The sequence below is a fragment of the Moschus berezovskii genome, chromosome 8 (assembly GCF_049115385.1).
Source record: "Moschus berezovskii isolate FMDL1 chromosome 8, NW_MosBer_1.0, whole genome shotgun sequence".
In the NCBI taxonomy this organism is placed as follows: Eukaryota; Metazoa; Chordata; class Mammalia; order Artiodactyla; family Moschidae; genus Moschus; species Moschus berezovskii.
Window position 1 is genome coordinate 44,918,328 of NC_142467.1, and position 18,009 is coordinate 44,936,336.

The 18,009-nt window shown below is 43.0% G+C and overlaps 1 non-coding gene across 1 annotated transcript; it reads right to left on the reverse strand.

The window, feature by feature from the left end:
- Window positions 1-17,365: 17,365 nt before the first annotated feature.
- On the reverse strand, window positions 17,366-17,469 carry LOC129559710 (U6 spliceosomal RNA). The gene has a single exon (XR_008686640.2). It is a non-coding gene; the product is annotated as a U6 spliceosomal RNA (small nuclear RNA).
- Window positions 17,470-18,009: the final 540 nt, after the last annotated feature.

Genomic DNA, 18,009 nt, shown 5'->3' on the forward strand with positions numbered 1-18,009 from the left:
TCAGGGCACATGGCCTTTGTGTGTATTTCAGTTGATCAGAAGTAATACAGAGTTTGTCCTAAGAGGCCCAACTGATGTGCAAAAGCATCAGAATGGGAGTGCTTTGAATCGGAGGCACCTGACTGTGTACCAGAGGTGATGTGGGGGAATTAGGGGTCCACTCAGCTCTTACAAAGCTCTTGTCATAAAAATAACACAACCACAATTCTCACATCCTTCAGCAGGCTTGTCATGTACCATTGTTGCTGTTCAGTAGGTAAGTCATGTCCAACTCCTTGCAACCCCATTGACTGCAGAGAGCCAGGCTTCCCTGTCCTTCACTATATCCCAGGGTTTGCTCAAACTCGTGTCCATTGAGTCGGTGATGCCACCCAACCATCTCATCCTCTGTCACCCGCTTCTCCTCCTGCCCCCAACCTTCCCCAGCATCAGGGTCTTTTCCAATGAGTTGGCTCTTCACATCAAGTGGCCAAAGTATTAGAGCTTCAGCATCAGTCCTTCCAATGAATATTCAAGGTTGATTTCCTTTAGGATGACTGGTTTGATCTCCATGCAGTCCAAGGGACTCTCAAGAGTCTTCTCCAGGACCACAATTAGAAAGCATCAATTCTTCAGCACTCAGCCTTCTTTATGGTCCAACTCCCACAGCCATACATGACTACTGGGAAAATCATAGCTTTGATATATGGACCTTTGTCAGCCAAGTGATGTCTCTGCTTTTTAATACGCTGTCTGGGTTTGTCATAGCTTTCCTTCCAAGGAGCAAGTGTCTTTTAATTTCATGGGTTCAGTCACTGTCCACAGTGATTTTGGAGCCCAGGAAAATCTGTCACTTTTTCCCCATCTACTTGCCACGAAGTAACAGGACCAGATGCCATGATCTTAGTTTTTTGAATGCTGATATTTAAGCCAGATTCTTCACTCTGCTCTTTCACCCTCATCAAGAGGCTTTTTAGTTCCTCTTCACTTTCTGCCATAAGAGTAGTATCATAATCCTCATGGAAGAGCTGACAGCAGGGCACTTTTACTACCATGTCACAGATAAGGACACTAAGGCCAGGAGGTCCCAGAGCACCGTGGGTGGCAGAGCCCAGGTCTGAGCCCCAGACCTCGTGGTGCCAAAATCTCTGCTACTAATGTTCCCTCCGCATCCTGGGTGTGATGGAGAAGGAACAAAAATGAAAGATGGCACAGTTCTTGTCTTCTGAGAATGTGCAACCTACTTGGGGAAGAGAATATACACAAGGAAAAAGAACTTAAGTGCTCTTATGAAGCAACATATGAAGAGGTCTGGCTTGATAGCATCAATACAAAGGTGGGCTGGAAGTTACCGTTCCCACTCCAGAAATGCCACATAACCTCAAGTCAGGTGACTTCTCTTGGCGGGAAAACAGTGTGAAACTTAAAGGCGCATTTAAAATAACATTAACAATAAGAGCAGCTAACACATAAGTAGAGTGTTTCCTATATATCCCACACTACTGTCTATACAGAGAGTTGAAGATCCATTTGGAATAATGTTTTTTTCCATTTATCAACTGCTCCATTATGTACCAGGCATTGTACAAAAGACTTACCGATAAGATTTTATGTATGTTGTCAAAGTGGCTTTGAGATCCTGACAGCATTTGCTCCTTTTTACGGATGAGAGAGCTGAGGCACAGAGAGGTTAAGTCTGGATTTTCAAACTAGTGTGAAGTTAATTTAATAGGTCATGACAAACGTTGTATTAACAGAAAAAAAGAGAGGAGAGGAGCGAGGCGAAGACACGGAACGGAAGCTATCAGGATGTAAATCGTGTGGTACTATTTCATTATTTTTCTTTCAGTATGTGTGTTTGTGTGTGTACAACAAAAAGTTCTGTAAAACATGATTTTACATGAGGATTGTTAAAATGAGAATATAGAAATGGGTCTCTGTGGAAGGTTTGGAAGCCACTGGGTTAAGTGACTTTCCTGGGATCCTACAGCTATGATTTGTGGGGCCACAGTTCAAATCCACATACTGTTGTGTCTCCAGAGACCACACTCTTGACCTCTAAACTGTGCTGTCCAATAGAAATATAGTCAACCAAACATGTAATTCAAATTTTTCTAGAAGCTACATTTAAAAATAGAAAAAAAAAAACACTGAAAAATTATTAAATTTAATATAATACATTTTATGTAATCCAGTATATCAAAAAATTAATATTTCAACATGTAAAAGTTGGTTTCAAAATTCAATCAATTATTGAGGCTTGTTTCATTTTGGGATTTTTTTTTTAACTTTTTTGGTACTAACCAGGAAATCTGGTATCTATGTTACACTTCCAGCCCATCTCAATTCAGACTAGCCTGACTTCAAGTGCTCAAAACAACATGTGGTCAGTGGCTACCTGAGGAAACGGTACAGCCCTAAACAATACCACTTCCAAAACCCCTTGGGACAGCAGGCCTTCATTCTCAAACTTCACTACAAAAGAGAATTTCTCATCATGTTCCATCACCACTTTTACCTTCCCATGGCTTCCTTCACACTGTTTCCAGAATATCTAAACCCAACCCCACATCTGTGGCTATTTGTGCCTATTCACCTTATCTTCTTTTAGATTTCACATCCTTGGTAGGCCTTGGGGGAGAAGAACTGGCAGGAAAAAGACTCTGCGGCTGAGACAAGCTAAAGCAGGGTGAGGACCAAAGCCCTGAAGAGGAACCTGTGTCGAACAGTGACCCAAGCAGACTGTGCAAAGCAGCAGGCTCACTGGCAGCAGAGCTCCAGCTTCAGAAGCACATCCTGTTCAGTTTTGCAGAGATGCATTGAACCTCTCACACTCAGCCCTGACAGAAGTCGGCTGACCCCATTTCCATGTCTTTGCCAAAATAAGCAGACCGTGGAACTGCAGAAAGATGGGCGTCTAGAGAGCTATTAGAAGACAAGACAACTGCTATTTTGTGACTTCAGAGTGACTTCAGAGCTGCCCATTAAATAATCTGATAAATACTACACATAAATATTCTGTAACCACGGCTGGTAGGCTGGGAGCCCCAGGTAACCATTATACCAGGTGTGCTCTGGGCTCCTGTAAGCAGAGAGGGAGGTTTCCACACAGACAAAAGGGAAGGCAAGGCTCACTGCCTGGCAGCAGACAGGCCCAGGAAGCTAGAGCAGACAGGATCCTGCTTCCAGCTCCTCGCATCATCCCCAGGACCGCATTTGCCTGGGTACTCAGGAAGAGTACCTTTCAGTCCATCGATTTGGTTTCCAAAGTACTGAGAGTGCTGAGCAGGGAAGGAAACTTACCATGGGGATCACAGGAAAAGAAAGAGAAAACCATCAGGCACTTTTTCCTGGATGAACTGTCAGCACTCCTCAGACTGAGGAATGGAATTCTAAGCCTGCAGAGTGTTTGCTCATGGCATCAGAAAAGATCAACAGCCCCTCCATTATGTACTGGCTTCTTATTAAATGAGCAACCGCCATGTGCCAGTCACCCCAGCTGGGTCCTGGGTACTCAGAAAGGCATTGCCTGCCCACCTTACATCTGGGAGCATGCATGCCAGCCAACAGACTACAGAGAACACAGCCCTGTAGGGGCTATAATAGAGGTATAACCCAAAGATGGTGGGGACCTGGAGAAAGGGATCATTCTGTGCCTGCTCTGGTCTCGTGCTCCCTTGAGAGAAGTATCACTGCCCCCACACCAGAGTCTGTCTCCTAGCCTCAGCCCAGGAGGACAGCTGCCCGACAACCTATCCTATCCAAGTCCCTTCTCTCAGAACTTGGAACTAATACCAAATACTTGTTTTACTCTCCATGGGCTACCTGGATGGAGAGGTTATGTAGGGTCACCAAAGAGTTATTTCCCCACACGTTCATAGAGAAGCAAAATTCAATAGTCTATTCATAAAAGCAAAACAACCCAAATGGGAAGGAAACAAACCAAATGTCCATCAGTTGATGAACAGATAAACAAATCAGCTATATTACATATAACGGAATATTAGTCAGCCATGAGAAGCAGTGAAGGACTGATACCTGGTACAACATGACTGAGCCCTGAAAACATTATGCCCAACAAAATAAGCCAGACACAAAAGCCATATACTCTATGAGTCCATTTATATGAAATGCCCAGAAAAGGTAAATCCAATAGGCACAAAAGTAGATTAGTGGTTACCTGGGGCTAGGGAGAGGAAAGAATAAGAAATGACTACTTTGTGAGCAAGGCATTTGGAGATGGGGTAACAAAAAAACTTGATATTGGTGACAGCTCCAAAACTCTGTGAATGTACTGGAAGCCACTGAATTATATACTTTGAAACCACTGAAATGGTGAATTTTATATTATTAGAATTTTACCTCAGGAAAACAGAAAGGTCTATGTTGGGCTTCCCCAGTGGCTCAGTGGTAAAAAATCCACCTGCCAACGCAGGAGACTCGGGTTGGAACCCTGCGTAAGGAAGATTCCCTGGAGAAGGAAATGGCAACCCATTCCAGTATTCTTGCCTGGGAAATCTCATGGACAGAGAAGCCCTGCTGACAACAATCCATGGGGTCCCAAAAGAATTGGACATAACTTAGAGACTAAACAACAACAACGTACGTTACCCTTTTGAAAGGAACCTGTTTCAGTATGTCTGTGTCCATCACAACTGAAAATCGCTGATTCAAACTGCAGTGCCTGTGCTGCGTGCCTTGTCCACGGCATACAACTCTCAGACGCCAGGGGTTTCACTCAACCTGTTCTGTTCAACTGCTGACCTAGTTCCTCCTCCTCCACACTGTGCCCTCACTTAACATGGAGAAGAAAAAGGCTTTTGTATCTCTTCAACAGACAGCTGGCCACTTCGCAAAACTTGCCAATAGGTGGTGAGCATCTATCCAAGTGTATTTATTTGAGTTTTGTCAGCAGAAACCAGACTTTATTAAGAGGATGTTACAAAACCTCTTTGCTTCCCTGCTTTTGGGAGAATTCTTAATGGCTCCAATGCGCAGGTATCATTTTTCAGCAAAATCTAATATTTATGTCATTTCCAGGCAAGGAACACTGAGGCTCTTGTAATGTATCACTCTTTGTTTTGCTCCGCAGCACAGGCTGGACAAATCACTCAGCCATTTGTCACCACATCCCTCCTCAACCACATCCCAGGTGCAGGGTTTTCAGTTCAGTCGCTCTGTCGTGTTCAACTCTTTGCGACCCCATGGACTGTAGCACGCCAGGCTTCCCTGTCCATCACCAACTCCCAGAGTTTGTTTAAACTCATGTGAGTAATGCCATCCAACCATCTCATCCTCTGTCGTCCCCTTCTCCTCCCACCTTCAATCTTTCCCAGCATCAGGGTCTTTTCCAATGAGTCAGTTCTTCACATCAGGTGGCCAAAGTATTGGAGTTTCAGCCTCAGCATCAGTCCTTCCAATGAATATTCAGCACTGATTTCCTTTAGGATTGACTGGTTGGATCTCCTTGCAGTCCACGGGCCTCTCTCCAACACCACAGCTCAAAAGCATCAATTCCTCAGTGCTCAGCTTTCCTTATAGTCCAACTCTCACACCCATACATGACTACTGGAAAAACCATAGCTTTGACTAGATGGACCTTTGTCAACCAAGTAATGTTTCTGCTTTATAATATGTGTCTAGGTTTGTCATAGCTTTTCTTCCAAGAAGCAAGCGTCTTTTACTTTCATAGATGATCGCAGTCACCATCTGCAGTGATTTTGGAGCCCAAAAAAACAAAGTCTGTCTGTTTCCATTGTTTCCCCATCTATTTGCCATGAAGTGATGGGACCATATGCCATGATCTTAGTTTTTTGAATGTTAAGTTTTAAACCAACTTTTTCACTATCCTCTTGTACCTTCATCAAGAGGCTCTTTAGTTCTTCTTTGCTTTCTGCCATAAGGGTGGTGTCATCTGCATATCTGAGGTTATCGATATTTCTCCTGGCAATCTTGATTCCAGCTTGTGCTTCATCCAGCCCGGTATTTCTCATGATGTACTCTGCATAGAAGTTAAATAAGCAGGGTGACAATATACAACCTTGATGTACTTCTTTCCCAGTCTGGGACCAGTCTGTTTTTCCATGTCCAGTTCTAACCGTTGCTTCTTGACCTGCATAGAGGTTTCTCATGAGGCAGGGAAGGTGGTCTGGTATTCCCATCTCTTTCAGAATTTTCCAGTTTGTTGTGCACGGTTAGGTACACCATTAGCAGAGTCAGGGAGCAGGAGTAAGGTGCCAGGACAAAAACTTGAGCCAAAGAAACAGAAACTTTACAAGCTTGTGTCTCCTAGAATCTCTGGTCTAGAAAAGACCATGGCACACTAAAATGTCACAGAACTTTTGTCTTAAAAAGAAAACACAAAGCTTTGATTTCTCTATGAAGTTTGAATGTTCTGTTTCTTTGCAAGCCTTTGTAACCTGTGGTTACAGGTTAAATAATAATATAAACAAACTCCAAGAAAGCAAAGATGGCAGGGTGGGTATGCATTCCCTACTTTCAAATTGTTTATAAGAAGATACAGTGCATGTGCAAGTATGTGACACATACTAGGTTCACATTTCACATGCATGACCCGAGTTGAGGGCACTTTTGTACTCCCTTACAGATGAAGGAACCAAAGCTCAGAAGGCTCCAAGATCTTCATCAGGTTCACAAGTGAACATTAAGTTAGTGAAAAAGGCAGGTTTGAACTCAGTCGCCTTATTCTAAACCACCATGTTATAACAGAATGATTACATAATCATGAATATTTTAGAGTCACGTATTGAGTGGAAGACAGTGCTTTGCAGCACTTTATAATGTTCAAAGATGTTTCTTACTCAGTTCCTTACAGGACAGAGGGTGATAGCTGCAGCATTTCTCAGATCAGGGAGACATTAAACGTGGAGATTGCATAGATGCAGTAGGCTTTGAAGGATAAAGTTGTATTTTAATAATTAACAGGAAAATGAGGAGATCAATATGAGATGAGAAGAGCAAAGGAAAAAGTCTGGGAGGGTGATAAATAGCTGGCTGGGGTGAATTCCCAGTATGGAATGCAATCACTGATTAAGCATCACAAAGGTACTTGCATTAGAGTTCCTTGCTGATGGACAAACAGTAACAACAGCAATAATGGCACCAGCTAACATCTACTAAGCAGGCTGCAGAGCAGTCACTCACAGTGCTAACCATTATCGGTGACTACTGCCTTTGGCAACCAACCACCATGCCCCTCTGGGTAATTACATGCACACATTTTCAGGCCATATGCTTCTCTCAGCTCTCAAGTAAGCCATGAAACCCGGGCCTACAGCAACTGAAACATCGTATGTGAATCAAGATTGACCTCAGCACTGGTTCAGAGATGGACATGATGACCAGTCAGAGCCAATGATACCACTTTCTCCCTGAAATGATATAAAGGTTGAAGCTATTGTTAGTCATCTTGCTGAAGAGATGTAATGTTCTGATGATACTGTGGGAGTCCTGAATCCAATCCTACTCTTGGACTTCTGTGTTGGTGAGCAATAAACTGCCTTCTGACTCTGGCTTTGGGTCAACTTTTGGTCACTTTCAATGGAAGAAGCCCTAATTAACATAAGCACATAAATGCAACTCACTAAACTTCACAACACTACCGCAAGGTTGGCACTTTTAACAGGGGCTGCTCCTCCCTTTTTGAGACAAGGAATGGAGGCACCGAGAGGTCGAGTCCCCTGGCAGGTGGTAGGAGCAGGATTTGAACCCAGACAGTGTAGTTCTAGAGCCAGCACCCCACCACCACCATACCAGCTGGCTGGTGTCTAGCTCTACTCTTATGGAACAGGACTCTCCACAAGCCTAAAATAAGTCTCTTCTCTCAAAATAGCTCCAAAGGCTTAAAATACCTTAGAGGGTGTAAATTTTCTCAAGCTCCTTTAGGTTTGCAATGATCCCTTTTTGGCTTCAGTTGTCTCCCTGAAAAGAATCATTTAAGCAATAAAAATGTCTCTCCCAAGTCATCTTTCAACTGCTGATACTTCACTTTCCCAAAAATTATAGATAAAAATAACAATGCACAGAAGCGAAGAATACATGGCTGCTAAAACGAAGAAGAGAGAAGGAAAGAGGAGAAGGTCTTGACCAAATGTTTTGTGTAGTGGCATGCAAGACATTCTGATCATCATCTGGTAATTTTAGAAGTTTATTTCTTAATTACAGGTGCTTTTGTCCACCACACAAAGTCTTGGACTGCTGGCATACGGAACTACAGCAGCTACTTCCTACATGCTTTGGAAATTTAAAAATAAAGTTAAATATACACCAGCTAAGAGGACAGTTCTGATGTATATACCTCATCTGGACAATTTTCTCTTGTTCAGTTTCCTAGCAATTTGTCAGAAGCTTGGGGACTCCATGATGAAGGAAGAAGTAGCTATCTTGAAATGAAGTGAAAGCCAGGACCCTGCACCAGGCTGTAACAGTGGCCTCAAAGGACTAAAAGACCTATTGGTATTCCCAGGGGCACCCAAGGCAACTCCAGCCATCAGTGCTGCTGGGCTTAGTCAGCATAACAGAGGCAAAGGGCTGGGTACTGGGAGCCTGGAGCAGAAGAGTGGAGTCTACCTCGGACTCCCAATAACTCTGAGCCTCATGTGACCAAATATAAAAGGACAAATTAGACTCTGGTTTTTCTTTTTGTTATTGGATTCCATTAAGTAGTAAAGTGTCTGTACAGCATAGGGAATGAATGAGCTTTGAAATGAGTTGGATCCCCACCTCAACACTTCAAGACAGTTCTTGATCTGCAAAATGAAAGAAATGCTGCCTACTGCTTGGGGCTACTTCAAGGATTAAGTGATCAAATACTCTCAGCATACTTTCTCACTCAGCATCAAGAAGAAAAAATAACAACAAAAGATTAAGCATCACTCTCTTATTAGCACTGTTAATGTTAAGTTTACAATTCTATAGAACTACAAGAGTAACAATATCCTTTCTACCCAAAAGGATATCTGAACACTTCTGGGCAAATGTTGACAACATAAAGATTTGGTCTTGAGCAGCAATAGGTTTCTAGTTTTTGTTTTGTTTTATGTTATCACCATTCTTACCAAAATGCAGAGGTGAGAATGTATCTGAGTAACTCAAAGCAGATGTTGACAGTACGAAGGCTTGGCCTTCATTTGGCTAGTGTGAAACTTTGAGTGCCAGTAGCAGGGCAGGTTCACCTGAGACCCCTGCGTGGCATCTAAGCCTAGTCACTCTCCCGCACAGCCTGCCCCACTGCCGTTAAGGTGATCTTTTGAGAACTAACACTTCTGTCATACATATTAATTCACGGCTGTTCTCTCTCAAAGATTATCCACTCTCATTTGGAGTCTGTCCAAATGATTAGGAGAAAACATGTTTTATCATCCATAGGTCTGCAGTTTAAGAGTAATTCCAGCAAACCTCGGACCTTAACAGCATCTGCTTGGCCAGACAGTATGAAACTCCTGAGGTAGGGAGACTGGCATGGGGTGTGGCGTTGTCAGAGAAGCCAAGCAAATTGAATAACTGTATCTGCAGGTTTTCTCGCTCCTTTTACTTGGTTTGTCTCCCTCCAGGCAGCATCCTCAGAAGGAGTCTGTACTTGGTTGCAATAATCCACACAGATTACTCAAATCTGTGAATCTCAGCAGCTGTCAGTGTCTGCAGCAGCAACTAATGCATAATGTATCTCATCTGCTGGCAGTCAGGACTGTGAGTGTCCAGGCAGAGAGGAAAGAACACCAGACCAGGAACCAAGACACCAGGTTCCAGCCCGTTCTGTCACCAGTGCTCACATAGCCATCGGCGTGTACAGTAGCTGCGGAGGTTCCATTTGGATCCCTCTTCAAGAAGGGACTGGGCACTCAGCGGCAGAAGTCAAAGTGTCTGACAGCCTGGAGCTGTGGCACCTGTAAAACCTGCCTCAAGGTTCTGATGCTTTTCCCAGGCAATGTGTCAGAGGCCAATCAAGGGTATGAGGGCCCAGGCATTTCTGCTCAACAGGGAACTTCTCTAACAAGCAGTCTGTGCCCTGCGGCTCCCCACTTCTACGAGATATGCACTGTGGTTTGAGGCTTTCACTCCCCTAAATCTCCCTTCCTCCTTTCACAGATGGACACCATGATCAGACGCGCTCTCTAATCAGTCTCTTTGTCTTTTCCATGAGGGTGACCAGCTCCTTGTTCTCTGAGCTCTGTCAACTCTGTTCTGGGACACCCGACCAACACAAGATTAACTTCTCTAAACCTAGGGTGATTTTTCCTTTAAAGCAGGTATAATCATAGCAATCAAGTGGAGAGGGAAGGAGGAGGAGGAGAAAGTTTTGCAGGAATCATATCTTGAGGTACGGACTTCCCAGGTGGTGCTAGGAGTAAAGAACGCGCCTGCAAATGCAGGAGACATTAGAGACACAAGTTTGATCCCCGGGTTGGGAAGATCCCCTGGAGAAGGGCATGACAACTCACTCCAGTATTCTTGCCTGGAAAATCCCATGGACAGAGGAGCCTGGTGGGATACAGTCCATAGGGTCACAAAAAGTCGGACACAGCTGAAGCAACTTAGCACACATGCACCTCTTGAGGTACAGAGTTCCTCCCCCCAGTATCTCCACACCTTCTGAGCATCAGGCCAACACCAACATTTACTCCAAGGAACTCTTTGCATCAGGAGATGGCTCATAAGGCAGGAAAAACAGAGAAACTGTTGGAATTTCTAAGGCACACCTTTAAGTCATAAAGAGCCTGGAGGTTTTTTTGATGTTAAAACATCTAAGGCCCGAAGCACTAGGGACAAACCTTGTGTCCTTAAAACAATCTGAAAGAGAAAGTACTATGCCTATTGATCCTCTAAATCAGGACTGAGTAGACTGAGGAAAGAAGAAAGGAGGAGGGCAGCTGGGGGCGGGGGAGGGCAGCGGAGCTTCGCATTACAGGAAATGAACCTGGAAGGGCCATGTGACGATGATCAGCATCATCCCTGGCACTACATGGACCCTGGAGCTTCCCTTGAAAAAGGCATCCACCGCCTCCCATCCCTTAGGGCATTAACCCGCTGACCACCCAGGCTCATCTGGGTGAGCCCCTACACAGCCAGTGTTACGGGAATTCCATACATTGTCCTTGTTCTAGGGAACCTCCACTGGTCCCAGCCACTAGGAGGGTCAACTCTCTGGACCCTGAGACTTTACTCTGTCTCCACCCCACTTCCCTCACAAAGACAATCTCTTTCTCTACAGCCTGGGGTGCTCATCATGGGCCTACAGATGAGAGAAAGGGCAAACCACAAATACCTCGAGGAATGGTGCTACATGGTGGTGGGGAAAAAAAGCAACCCACATCCCATCTTAAGACACGGGTTGAATGGAAATAGTAATTTTATATAGTTCAACGTTTATTAACCCGAATATAGTGAATATATACCTGGTTCTGTGAGTCGTTCTTTCCAGACATAACCGTGAGTTCTCACAACTCCATGAGGAAGGTAAGAACACTATATCTATTTTACACAAAATGGAACTGAGGCTCAAACTCACTTAGTTGTAAGTGAACTTGCAGGGCTGCCCTTAATTTAGGTCCCTGCAAATCTACATTGTCTACATCCCTGAAGATAAGAAGCGTCTTAGGCTTTACTGTCCCCTTCCTCTCTCACAGAACACTTAACCTAGTGCTAGGCAGCTAGAAGATTATCCAATATTTTATGCTTTGACCAATTAATTTATATATTTTCCCCTCAGAACTGGAAAAAAAACTGCTTGAAAAGTGTATCTCCATTTTCTCCATGCCGGTAGAACTCCTGGTGCAGCTGCCAGGAAGGAAGTGGGAGGCAGTGAATGCACATCCACAGAAGAGATCATATTTCAGTCTTTTCATTTCACTTGACAGGAGAAATACTGATTAAAATCGGCTGCACATGTCACGAAAGGGTAACTGGGTTCTTCATTTTTTCTTCGCAGAAGCAGCCCCAACTGTACTCCAGGAGATAACTCTTCATGCATAAAATTACTAATAGACACGATCTATCTGATGAATGTCTTATCCTTAATAATTTATATCACTTGATCTATTTTCAAAGGTTAGTATTACATTAAAATTACAATTCTGAATAGGTCAGACTGTTATTTAAGGATAAATTATTTCACCCCTTCATGTTAGTGTTGTGTTTAGTTAATGATGAGGTTTTTATTTTAGCCCCCAATGAAACCACGAAAGAAATTGCTTGTTTGACCTAGCCTCTCTCACCCTCAATCTTATGCCTTGATTCATGCTGACTCACTGTTAGTAACCAGCCTGCATGTTTCAAGATACTAGTTTCCCATTCTTGGCCTCAGGCTATTTTTCTACATTTTCCTCCTCTCTTTTTCTGGTCATCTCTTCCCACTCTCCCTTCTATTCCCATTACCCCACCTTCCTAATCAAAGAACAACCCATTCCTGGGTCTTCTCACTGGACACACAGCCCCACATTGTCCCATCACTGGTCCATTTCATTCCGAAGGGGTAATACCAATAAAGATGTTCCACATATCTTTCCCCAGGCTCTGACATATCACTCATTTAGCAAATAAGGATGGAGAGGTCTTGCAGTCAGTGGAAAGAAGACTAGAAAGAAGCTGGGTTGAGTCCTGTGAGATCCAGTTCAGTTGGTGAAATAATTCCAGTCCCTGTTTTCTCAGTGATGGAAAAGAACACAGTTTTGCAGTCCAATAGGCCTGGGTTCAAACCCATCATCCCTTATTACTTAGCAGCCTGGCCTAGTAAAATATGAGAGTCAATTTCTTCTTTTATGAAATGAGGGTGGTCATACTTTACTCAGGATTTTTTTTAAGAGTTGACAAGTTAAAACAAACAAAAAAAATATATATGCCATATAATGCAAACACAATGGGAGGCAATTTAAAAATGTTTGTTAAAAGATGTGGATGAGTGGATTTGATTAATAAATGACTATTATCAGGCAAATCATTTTTAATGAAAAGTGTATTTGGTCAAGATGACTAAAAAATGGCAGGCTGAAGGATGGCAAGTTGCTTGTGTTGAATTGTGGTTAACAGCATGGTTCCTTCAGATCCTACTTCATAACCTGACCCACAATTTACCAGCTACACTACCTTTGACAGGTTGCTTAGGCCTCAGTTTTCTAATCTGTAAGCATGACAAACACTTCCTTGGGTTCACTGTGGCTTAGATGACAAAATGCCTGGAAAAGACTTGGCACAGTGCCCAATGCAGAATTAAGCCCTTTATACATAGAAGGTGTCACTACTAAGATGAATAAAAGTAAAACAAAATTAAAGGTCTCAGCGGCCTCTACCTCATGGCACAATTACAAACACTGAGAAAATGTTTTGTAACCAGAAGTATGTAAACACATGAGAGATTTTTTATTACAATTATTATTAGGAAGAATAATGAACTGAATAGATGCCTGTTACTGGAACGAGCGCAAACACCACAAGGCCTTTCTTCAGCTGGCATGTGTACACGCACACAAGTGCTTGAGAAAGGTATAGGACTGGCTTAATGAAAGGATAATTTCTGTTGTTCTGAGTGTAGAAAGTCAGAGAGAGGATGCTTAAAAGAGAGGCTAAAGTAATGTGTGGAGAATTTAACTGATACTCTAAAGCCATTGATTGTAAATATGCTCAGGAGGTAGATAAGTTCACACTGTTTTATGGCAGGAGGGTTTTTTATTGGTAATTTCATGCAATTGTGAAACTGGAAGGATCACCGAGCCAGAGGTTTTCTATATTCAGCAGAGAGGGTTTCCCGCTTCTCAATCTTGAGGAGTGACTCCCTCTGGGAGCCACCGGCCGTGACCTTCCATTTTCTGGGTGAAGAGTTTTCTCTGAAGGAGACAAGAGAAGGAAACAAAGTTCTTCAGAAGGAAAGAGGGCCTGTGGGTTGTTTTCCCAAGCTTGTTCCCACATTCCCAAGGGTGTCCATTTCTATAAGCCTATGTTTCTTAGGGTTCTTTCAGATACTGACATCAGACATCCCCAGGGTAGCCACACTGGGGGAAAAGGTGATCTTCCTGTGGTGCGTCACCATGAACCGACAAGACCCAAAACAGCACTTCAACAACAACGGCGCTGGCCTCCTCCTCTTCACACTCAGGCTGCATTCCCACTTGTGCTCTGTCACCCTCACCCACTGGTTTCCCACTCTCTTTTTTATTCATTTCCTTATGCAGCTGTTTTGTCTCCCAGGAGACTGGCTCCTCTGCTCCTTCACAAAGGTGGCCAAGATAACTGCACCCAGCTACTAAGCTCAAGTTCAAAGACTCCATAATAACAAAAAAAATGCTAGAGCCTTCCAGGGAATTTTCACAGAAGAGTCATAGGATGAGTACACATTCTAGTAGGGATCTACAGCACTGAGGTATGGAAGATAAGGTATTTTTAATTTCTAGAGATAAGGGCCAACTAAATATTAACAAATATAGAGAATACTTACCCGTGGCTTCCTCCTTCCTCAGCCTCAATGGTGCTAAGAGATATGTGTTGCACCCAATCCAAAGACCATTTCCATGCACATCAGAGCAGACAGGTGGCCCAGGTGGAACTGACCCCCTAAGTTCTCCTCTACTAATGACTCACGGTGGCCTCTCTCCTTTTCACATTGAATTAAAGGGGACCTTACAGAGTGCACATTAAAGTGAAGATGAAAATACTCATATGATGTCGTCATGAGCTGGTTATTTCTGCTTTGTTCTAAAGCCAAAGACAGAAACTGAGGATCTTACCATGGCAAATTATAGTCATTCCATGCAAAACAAATTGGATTAAATGCCAACTGTGTTTTTGATGAATTTTTATAATGACCCCTCCCTTCAGTGAGCATTGTTTGTAAAGTACTATCTCATAATTCTTTGGCCTCACAAGCCAAAGGCTCTCTTCCCATGCTATAGCTAGCAAAACTGAGGCTCAGAGGATGGCGTGGTTTCCCAAAGCCAAGCGATAAGCAAATGGCAGAACTGATAACAAAATTCACAACTTCTCATCGATAATTCCATTGTCCTTTAGCTATATTCTTTTGCTTCCCCATAGGCAAGCTATTTGTTATTTTTCCCTTTGCCTTTCCAGAGGTGCCCTCCACCCTTCTCCATCCTGCTTTGTGTCCTGGGAGGATGACTTTATTGATTAATAAAGTGAGTTAATGAGAGACACCAGCAAGAAATCAGAGAGTGAGATCAGAGTTTATTTTCTGGATTCCTTACTGCATTCCTTCCTCCAAACTCCTGTAGTTCCTTTCTTCCCTTGATCTTTCAGGGCTAAGAGTGGTACCATTTTTTGAACTCAGGTGCTGCATCATCCTTGTTGGTTTCCCTTAGCCCTTGCCTCTATTTAACTCCTTTAGCCTTTTGGTACATTCCATCCTTTTCCTGCCTGTGATTTATCAGCAAACTAATAGTGTACCTTAATATCCCCCATTGCTGTGTCACTGAGGCTTATGGAGATATTGTGGGGTTTTTTTTCTTTTTCTAATTAATCTATTTATTTTAATTGGAGGTTAATTACTTTACAATATTGTAGTGGTTTTTGCCATACATTGACATGAATCAGCCATGGTGTACATGTGTTCCCCATCTTGAACCCCCCTCCCACCTCCCTCTCCATATCATCCCTCTGGGTCATCCCAGTGCACCAGCCCTGAGCATCCTGTCTCATGCATCGAACCTGGACTGGCAATCTGTTTCACATATGATAATATACGTTTCAATACTATTCTCTCAAATCATCCCATCCTCTCCCTTTCCCACAGAGTCCAAAAGACTGTTCTATACATCTGTGTCTCTTTTGCTATCCCACATATAGGGTCATCATTACCATCTTTCTAAATTCCATATATATGCATGATGTTTTTGAACTGTAGTGTTGGAGAAGACTCTTGAGAGTCCCTTGAACTGCAAGGAGATCCAACCAGTCCATCCTAAAGGAGACCAGTCCTGGGTGTTCATTGGAAGGGCTGATGCTGGGGCTGAAACTCCAACTTTGGCCACCTCATGTGAAGAGTTGACTCATTGGAAAAGACACTGATGCTGGGAGGGATTGGGGGCAAGAGGAGAAGGGGACGACAGAGGATAAGATGGCTGGATGACATCACCGACTCGATGCACATGAGTTTGGGTGAACTCCAGGAGTTGGTGACAGACAGGGAGGCCTGGCGTGCTGAGATTCATGGGGTCACAAAGAGTCGGACATGACTGAGCAACTGAACTGAACTGAACTGATACTGTATTGGTGTTTTTCTTTCTGACTTACTTCACTCTGTATAATAGGCTCCAGTTTCATCCACCTCATTAGAACTGATTCAAATGCATTCTTTTTAATGGCTGAGTAATATTCCATTGTGTATATGTACCACAGCTTTCTTATCCATTCATCGGCCAATGAACATCTAGGTTGCTTCCATGTCCTGGCTATTGTTAACAGTGCTACGATGAACATTGGGGTACACGTGCCTCTTTCAATTCTGGTTTCCTCAGTGTGTACACCCAACAGTGGGATTGCTGGGTCGTATGATAGTTCTATTTCCAGTTTTTTAAGGAATCTCCACACTGTTCTCCATAGTGGCTGTACTAGTTTGCATTCCCACCAACAGTGTAAGCAGGTTCCCTTTTCTCCACACCCTCTCCAGCATTTATTGCTTGTAGACTTTTGGATAGCAGCCATTCTGACTGGTGTGAGATGGTACCTCATTGTGGTTTTGATTTGCATTTCTCTGATAATGAGTGATATTGAGCATTTTTTCATGTGTTTGTTAGCCATCTGTACGTCTTCTTTGGAGAAATGTCTGTTTAGTTCTTTGGCCCATTTTTTGATTGATTGGGTCATTTATTTTTCTGGAATTGAGCTGTAGGAGTTGCTTGTATATTTTTGAGATTAATTCTTTGTCAGTTGCTTCATTTGCTATTATTTTCTCCCATTATGAAGGCTGTCTTTTCACCTTGCTTATAGTTTCCTTCGTTGTGCAAAAGCTTTTAAGTTTAATTAGGTCCCATTTGTTTATTTTTGCTTTTATTTCTATTACTCTGGGAGGTGGGTCATAGAGGATCCTGCTGTGATTTATGTCAGAGAGTGTTTTGCCTATGTTTTCCTCTAGGAGTTTTATAGTTTCTGGTCTTATGTTTAGATCTTTAATCCATTTTGAGTTCATTTTTGTGTATGGTGTTAGAAAGTGTTCTAGTTTCATTCTTTCACAAGTGGTTGACCAGTTTCCCCAGCACCACTTGTTAAAGAGATTGTCTTTTCTCCATTATATATTCTTGCCTCCTTTGTCAAAGATAAGGTGTCCATAGGTGCGTGGACTTATCTCTGGGCTTTCTATTTTGTTCCATTGATCTATATTTCTGTCTTTGTGCCAGTACCATACTGTCTTGATGACTGTGGCTTTAAAAATATGGAACGCTTCACGAATTTGCATGTCATCCTTGTGCAGGGGCTATGCTAATCTCTGTATCGTTCCAATTTTAGTATATGTGCTGCCAAAGTGAGCATGGAGATACTGTTTTATTGTCTAAATAATAACCTTTGAGAGGAATAGATTTTACTTGCAACTCACTGTCCGCAAATACTCTTTGGATCTTAGTCGAAGGGTACAAGTGTTTTTCCATACTGTATTCTGGTTTCTCTCCATCCCACCAAAGCCAATGTCCTTTGTTGGTCTGAGTCTCAAGCAGGCAGTTTGGGCAGCTGGAACTCAATGCCACAGTTCCCGTCTTTTCCATGTGGGATTACCCCTATTTCTCCACACAGGCAGCTCAAAAGATGATTTGATATTGAAAGGGGGCCATATATTGGGGGACATATGGGTAAAAAATTTGGATTGAGAGGAACATAACGAAGAAACAGAAATGAAGAGACCTCAGTAAACAGTCATAGAACTATAAAACCACATAGCCACAAGAGGTGGTCCTTTCTACACTGCCTGTGGATAGGCAGGAACTGTTTCTGAACTTCAGCTGGCTATCTGAAATTTTCCTATCTATTTTATTCTGCAGACAGCTAAATACAGAGAGTGGTTTATTTAAAAGTTGA